The sequence below is a fragment of the Sciurus carolinensis genome, chromosome 4 (assembly GCF_902686445.1).
Source record: "Sciurus carolinensis chromosome 4, mSciCar1.2, whole genome shotgun sequence".
Classification (NCBI taxonomy): Eukaryota; Metazoa; Chordata; class Mammalia; order Rodentia; family Sciuridae; genus Sciurus; species Sciurus carolinensis.
Window position 1 is genome coordinate 64,560,308 of NC_062216.1, and position 7,067 is coordinate 64,567,374.

The window sequence follows — 7,067 nt, forward strand, 5'->3', positions numbered from 1 at the left end:
TAGATGAAAGTACAGGCATGAGTCACCAACCCCAGCTTAAGAACCATTTTTAAACATAAAGTAATATTTAGCAGAAAAAGCAATATAATGTGAAAGTGAGGGCAATGTTTTAGAATTCAAAAGCTCTGGAATTCTAGTTAATAGCTTTAGTATTAAATGTGGACTTGGGTATTACATTAAATTTTCTCAAATATCAAATAACAATACTACACATTCCCACAGTATTTTCTCCCATGATTATTGGGGGAACCAAAAGCAGTAATTTTTTATTTTTATTTTGTGGAAGTGCTAGGGATGGAATTCAGAGCCTTGTGCATGCTAGGCAAGTGCCCCACCACTGAACGACATAGTCAGCAATAATTATTTAAACTATAAACTGCTATATACATATAAAGAATTATTAATGTCATCACTTTTAAGCCTAACTCAACTCAAAAGTGATATGTCCCTTTAAAAACTAAAATCTTTTCAATTCATCTTGGCAGGTTTCAAGTAAGTTTTTTCTTTTAATTTATATTCCATGCCTCCATTGAAGATGAGGGAGGCAAGAACCATTAAATAAATAAATATCTAATTTTTGTATGTAGCATTAGAACAAATACAGTCTTTTTCAGGGCAGGAGCTATATCTTAGATCTTTAGTTAGGCACCAGATACCTATTGCTTTTTTGTTGTCGTTGTTGTTGTTGTTGTTTTTTTTTTTGGTACTGGGGATTGAACCCAGGCGTGCTTAACCACTGAGCCACATCCCCAGCCCTCTTTTTTATTTTGGTACCTGGAATTGAACCCAGAGGCACTTAACCAGTGAGCCATATCCCCAAGCTTTTAAAAATATTTTATTTAGAAACAGTGTCTCACTAAGTTGCTTAGGGCCTTGCTAAGTTGCTAAGGCAGGATTTGAACTCTCAATCCTCCTACCTCAGCCTCCTGAGGTGCTGGGATTACAGGAGGGTACCATGGAGCTCGGTCTCCAGATATGTTTATTATTTCATTGATTGGATTGTTAAATATCAATTAAAGGACTGAAACTGTAGCTCAGTTTTGTAGCACTTGCCTAAAATGCTTGAGGCACCCTGGGTTCTATCCCCAGCACTGGAAAAAAAAGTCAAAGACTGTAAAATAAGACAAGTGGTATTCTATAACAACAGTACAATTTTCCTCTAATAGAATATGGTTTAGCTTGTTCATTTTATTTACTGGTACACATCATATACCTTTAATAAGAAAATGGAAAATAAAAATGCAAAATGTGTTTCACTTTAAAAATTGTAAGTTGAGTTGAGTACAGTGGTGCACACCTATAAACCCAGAGACTTAGCAGGCTGAGGCAGGAGGATTTCAGGTTCCAGGCCAGCCTGAGAAACTTAGTGAGGCCCTCAGCAACTTATCAAGACCCTTTCTTAAAATTAAAAAAAAAAAAGGCCTGGGGATGTAATACAGTGATAGAGCACCCCTGAGGTTCAATCCCCAGTACCAAAAAAATAAGAGTTGAGGACCTGAAAATTCTTATGAACTTCAAATCTTTAATGTTTATTGTTATTATTTCTTGTTATTATTTTGGTTTTAGTAAGCTGCTGACTGAACCCTGGGTCTCACACATGCTAAGCATGCACACTACCACTGAGCTATATCCCCGCCTTTTTTTTTTTTTAAGTTAATCAAACCTCACTTGTCACCTCCTACCTTACTTAACAACTGAAACTGAGTCTTGAGGCTCTTGACTTGACTTAGCTAAAAACCTAAGAGGAACAGGAAATTTACAGGAAAAAGACCTGGTGGTGAAAAAGGAAAAGTATGAGGGTAACCTGTGATAGGTGTTCTTAATGTGGTATAAATTTGGATGATCAAACCTAGGAATAATACAACCCTTGTAGGGGATGAGGGGTGTGGCACAATGGTAGAGATCTTGGTAGCCCTGGGTTCTGTCCCCACACTGGGAAGATGGAGCGAGTGTGTGAACAAAGCATATTGTTGGTAAAACAGACAGTTCAAAGGATGGCTCAAGTTGTCTTCCTGGATCACCAAACATTAGCTATTATGATGGTCTCTAAAAACATTTCTGACCTAATGGCCCATCCTTGTAGAACTAAACAATTGGAATTATCAAATGTGCTAATTGTAGAAAAGACCACTCTCCAGACATAATACTTACTACTAAGGTTAGGAACTGTGAAAACATCACTTAACAACTCTGTGTCTGAATTTGTCCTCTCAGCCCTTTAAGCATTTTCCATGTGCCCATTTGAAACCCAACTTGTGACTAAGCTTCCTAGCTAAAAGTTGGATGGTGAACTCTGAAAAATAAATTGATATCATCGATCCGTTTGCAGGAGTAGAGTGTCTGTGTGTACCTCAAAACCTTAACATGTCATATATGAATATGTAACAAAAAGTCCTATCACTATGTACAACCAGAGTGCGCTCACACATACACACAAAAACTGGTGTGGTGGTATATGCCTGTAATCCCAACAGCTCAGGAGGCTGAGGCAGGAGGATCATAAATTCAAAGCCAGCCTCAGAAATTTGATGAGGCCCTAAGAAATTCATGAGGCCCTGTCTCAGAAAAAATATAAAAAGATTTGGGGATGTGGCTCAGTGGTTGCATGCCCCTGGGTTCAATCCCTAGTACAAAACAAAACAAAACAAAAAAACAAACCTAACATGTAACAGAGTAGAGTTTGTTTTTGGCAATTCTGACTGAGGCTGAAATGGTGGTTATAGAACCAACCAGGGAGCTGGGCATGGTGGCACATGCCTATAATCCTAGCAATTCTGGAAACTAAGGCAGGTGGATTGCAAGTTTGAGGCCAGCCCCAGCAAGTTAGCATAGATCCTATATCAAATATAAAATAAAAAGGGCTAGGGATGTCGTTTAGAGAGAGAGTGCTCCTGGATTCAATCTCTGTTGAGGTTGAGGGTGAGAAAACCAACCAAGGAGGCTGCTGATGAATCATCAGTGACTGATCAACAGTGGTGGAAGAATGAAAACCTGTAAATGAGTGACAAGCATTATTTTAGCTGTAAGTTAGTCCCTAAGCCCATCTACTAGGCAAGGGGAAAAGGCCTGCATGATTAATAAATATTTTTTGTTTGTTTTTGGTAGTGTAGGGGATTAAACTCAGGATCTGTTAAAGCTAAGCATATTCTCTACCACTGAGCTATATCCCCTCATCCTGCTAAATTTTTCTTACCACCTTTTTTTTTAGTAGGGGGAATAGCGGGATTGAACTTAGGGGCAACTCAACCACTGAGCCACATCCCTGCCCTGTTTTGTATTTTATTTAGAGACAGGCTCTCACTGAGTTGCTTAACACCTCACTTTTGCTGGGGACTGTCTTTGAACTCTCGATCCTCCTGCCTCTGCTCAGCCTCCTGAACCTCTGGGATTGTAGCCATGTGCCACTGTGCCCAGTTTTTTTTTTTTTTTTTTTTGGTATTGGGAATTGAGCCTAGGGGTACTACATTCCCAGTCCTTTTTCATTTGAGACAGGGCCTCACTAAATTGCTGAGGACTGGTTTCAAACTTGTGATCCTGCCTCAGCCTCCTGAGTCATTGAGATTACACGTAATTACCACCAAGCTTGCTCTCATGTGCCAAAGCAAGGATTTGGTATCTCTAGGTCTCAGTCCTATTGTTATTCTCTTCTTGTACATGAGTTCTTAATTCTAACAAATAGAAAGAAACCTTGTGCTGTTTGTTTACTTGACATGTGCCACTGTCTATGGCATTGGCATAAGTAAAACCCTACACTGCTGGTTATAACCAATTAAATGTTATATACTTGGGCGCTGTTCTGTAACATGCTGCCTTTAGGTAAACTATGGGAACTATAAAAATGATACTATGGAATACTAGATAGATTTATCTCATTGGCTTTCCAATCCTATTGACTCTCTTTGAGATCAAAGGGTGATTCCCAACTGCTGGCAACTCTTGGGAGATGAAATACCCAACTGTGTTCTTCTCACTCTTCATCATCATCATCTGAAATGGACTGCTTGATTGTTAGTGATGAGTCAAGAAGAATAGAATCAGATAAGCAGCCTATGGGTGTAAAGAGCATAAATAAGCTCCTAGGTTTGCATAACAGGAACCAATGGTGAAAGAATGATGAAGTAGAAAGAAAAGAATGGTATACATTAAATTAAGGCATTGGTGAGATAAAACTGCTGCTCTGCAATATTGTGGCTATCTCAACAGAGCACTGAAAAGTATGACAGTTAAAAAGTGCATCATGAGCCAGCACACTGCAATCCCAGCAACTATGGAGACGAAGGCAGAAGGATCTCAAGTTCAAAGCTGATTGGTCAACTTAGAGAGACCCTCTCTCAAAATAACAAAAGTGAGAAGGACAGGGAATGTATTTAGTGGTGAAGTAGTGGCAAAGAGCACCTGGATTCAATCCTGATACTGGGGAAAAAAAAAAAAAAAAGTGCACGATGAATTCATGGTCCAGAGCTTTGGGCATTTGGGCGTCTGGGTCAACCTCCAATGCACTGAGGAATGCTTTCCATGACTTGTCTGAGGAGATGTCAGCCTTTTTTCCTTTCTTTCTTTCTTTTTAAATTAAAATCTTTTTATTTTTACAGACTGCATTTTGATTCATTGTACACAAATGGGTTACAACTTTTCATTTCTATGACTGTACACAATGTAGATTCACACCATTCATGTAATCACACATATACATAAGGTTATACTGGTTCATTCTACTATCTTTTTGTCTTCCATCCCCTTCCACCCCATTTTTCTCTACACCATACAACGTTCCTTCATTCTTTCTTCCCTCCGCCACCCCCACCTCATTATATATTGTCATTGCACTTATCAGAGAAAACATTCAGAGGCGTCTCAGGATGATATTTGTACCCACCTAAAGATGGGAGATATGGCTCCAGGTTTATCCAACATGGCCATTCCGGTTTCCAAATGTGTTGGCAAAGGGTGTGGGCGTGGTCAGCTGGAGGTCCTGGCGGCAGGTTGGGTTTGGTCGGGCAGGGGTCCTGGAGGTGGGGATGTGGTCGGTCTGGTTGTGGAATTCTGGAGAGGGGTGCGGTCAGGTGGTCTGAGAGTCCCGGAGGCGGGGAGTGGTCTGTCGGGCTGAGGGGTCCTGGAGACGGGGCTCAGTCCGTCTGGCCAGGGGTCCTACAGGTCCTGGCTGTTTTTCTCAAAATGGCAGCAGTCACATGTAACCAAACCTGTAGGAACTGTGACAGTGAACTTCCAGGCAACAGCAGGCGGCTGGCACTCTACTGGCAGTCTGCAGTCAGTCTGCTGACTGCTCTCAGAGGATTGGCAGTTGAACCTCGGTGGTGGGTGATGGGTAGGTGAAAGGCAGGCGATGGACAGGCAAGAGGCAGGCAAATGGTGGATGGTAGGCACCAGACATTCAGATGTTAGCCTTACTTGAACATTTTTCCAGTTACAGTCATGGGGAGTCACTATTGCATGATCCAAGCTATCCCAGTTTTGATCAGATTTAATTGTTCAAAGAATCTTCTGCAGTGAAGTGAAATCTTCCCCTGTAAATTTAACTCAGTAATCCTTAATTTAAGAGGAAGATAAAAATGTATTATTTCCTCTTTTCACCTAATAACACCTTGGAGGCTCTAGTCATTGCACCCTTAAGGTTTTTCTCTTCTTCAAGTACATACTCCAAGTTCCTTTATCCAATATTTATTTATTTTTTGCAGTGCTGGGGATGGAACCCAGGGCCTTGTGTAAACTTAGGTAGGTGTTGTACCCCTAAGCTACACCCCCAACTCCTGAATAGTTTGGTATTATATTCCTAGCACCTAGGGCAAGTGCTTGATCATAGTAAGTAAACGTCCAACCAAAAGAAGGATAAAAATCTTCTGCTGAAGGCCTACTCAGTGCTATTTGGCTCCATATTTGTATTTATGAAGTTCAAAACTACTGGGCCCATGAATTTTAGCAATTAAAGTTTAGTGAGGAAGGCAAACAAATCAAGGATTGAAGTTATAAGTGTAGGCACAATGTACCATCCAGCACAGAGCAAGAATACCTAAAATAAACTAGGATACCGGAGTACATTTTCTTGAACAGGAGATGCTCCAGTGGAGTTTGAAAGAATAGTGACAGCTGGGATGGAGAAGGCGGAAGCAAGAGGCACTATGGACTGGTTTATGGTGGTGCATGCCTGTAATCTTGGTGACTCTGGAGACTTGAGGCCAAGGATCACAAGTTGGAGTCCAGCCTCAGCAATTTAGTGAATCCTAAGCAACTTTAGCGAGACCCTGTCTCAAAATAAAAAATAATAAGAACTGGGGATGTGGCTCAGTGGTTGGGTTCAATCTCCAGTACCAAAAGAAAAAGAAAAAAAGAAAAAGAATAAAGTCACAACAGTATAGCATAACAAAATAATTTGGAGCAACTGGTATGGAGCATTTTTGTGGTTTTGGTAGAAGGAGGCTAGCAATGCAAGCTGGAGCCAGCCCGAAGGGTCTTTATTGTTGAGTTTAAAGTTGAAGGTTTACCCTAAAAATTGGGGAAGTCACTGAAATATTTTTAAACCAGAGAATAATATAAACTGATATTTTTGGTCTGGCGGGGTGTAACCTTAGTGGTAGAGCATATGTTCAGCATGCACATGCCCTGGGTCAATCCCCTGCTTCACCAAAAAAAAAAAAAAAAAAAAAAAAAAAGGAGGAGAAGAAGATGAAGAAATGTGTAAAAAACAAAATCACCTGGTGATTGCTTCAACAGCACATACACTAAAACCGGAGCAATACAGAGATTAGCATGGCCTCAGTGCAAGGATGATACACAAATTCATGAAGCGTTCCATATTATACCAAAAAAACCCCCCAAAAACTAAAAAAAAAACAAAATAAAAAACCCCCCAAACAAAATTCACATGTAATTCCACTATCAGAGGTAACTACTAGTATTTTGTTGATACCATTTCCTTCCAGTCTTTCCTACAAAATACTTTTAGAGGGCTGAGGTTGTGGTTTAGTGGTGGAGCACTTGCCTAGCACATATGAGGTCCTAGGTTCAATCCTCAGCACCACATAAAAACAAAATAAAGGTAAATACTTTTA

The 7,067-nt window shown here is 40.3% G+C and overlaps 1 non-coding gene across 1 annotated transcript; it reads left to right on the forward strand.

The window, feature by feature from the left end:
• The first annotated feature begins 6,713 nt into the window (after positions 1-6,713).
• Positions 6,714-6,817, forward strand: LOC124984076 (U6 spliceosomal RNA). Its single transcript, XR_007108545.1, has one exon. It is a non-coding gene; the product is annotated as a U6 spliceosomal RNA (small nuclear RNA).
• The last annotated feature ends 250 nt before the right edge of the window (positions 6,818-7,067 follow it).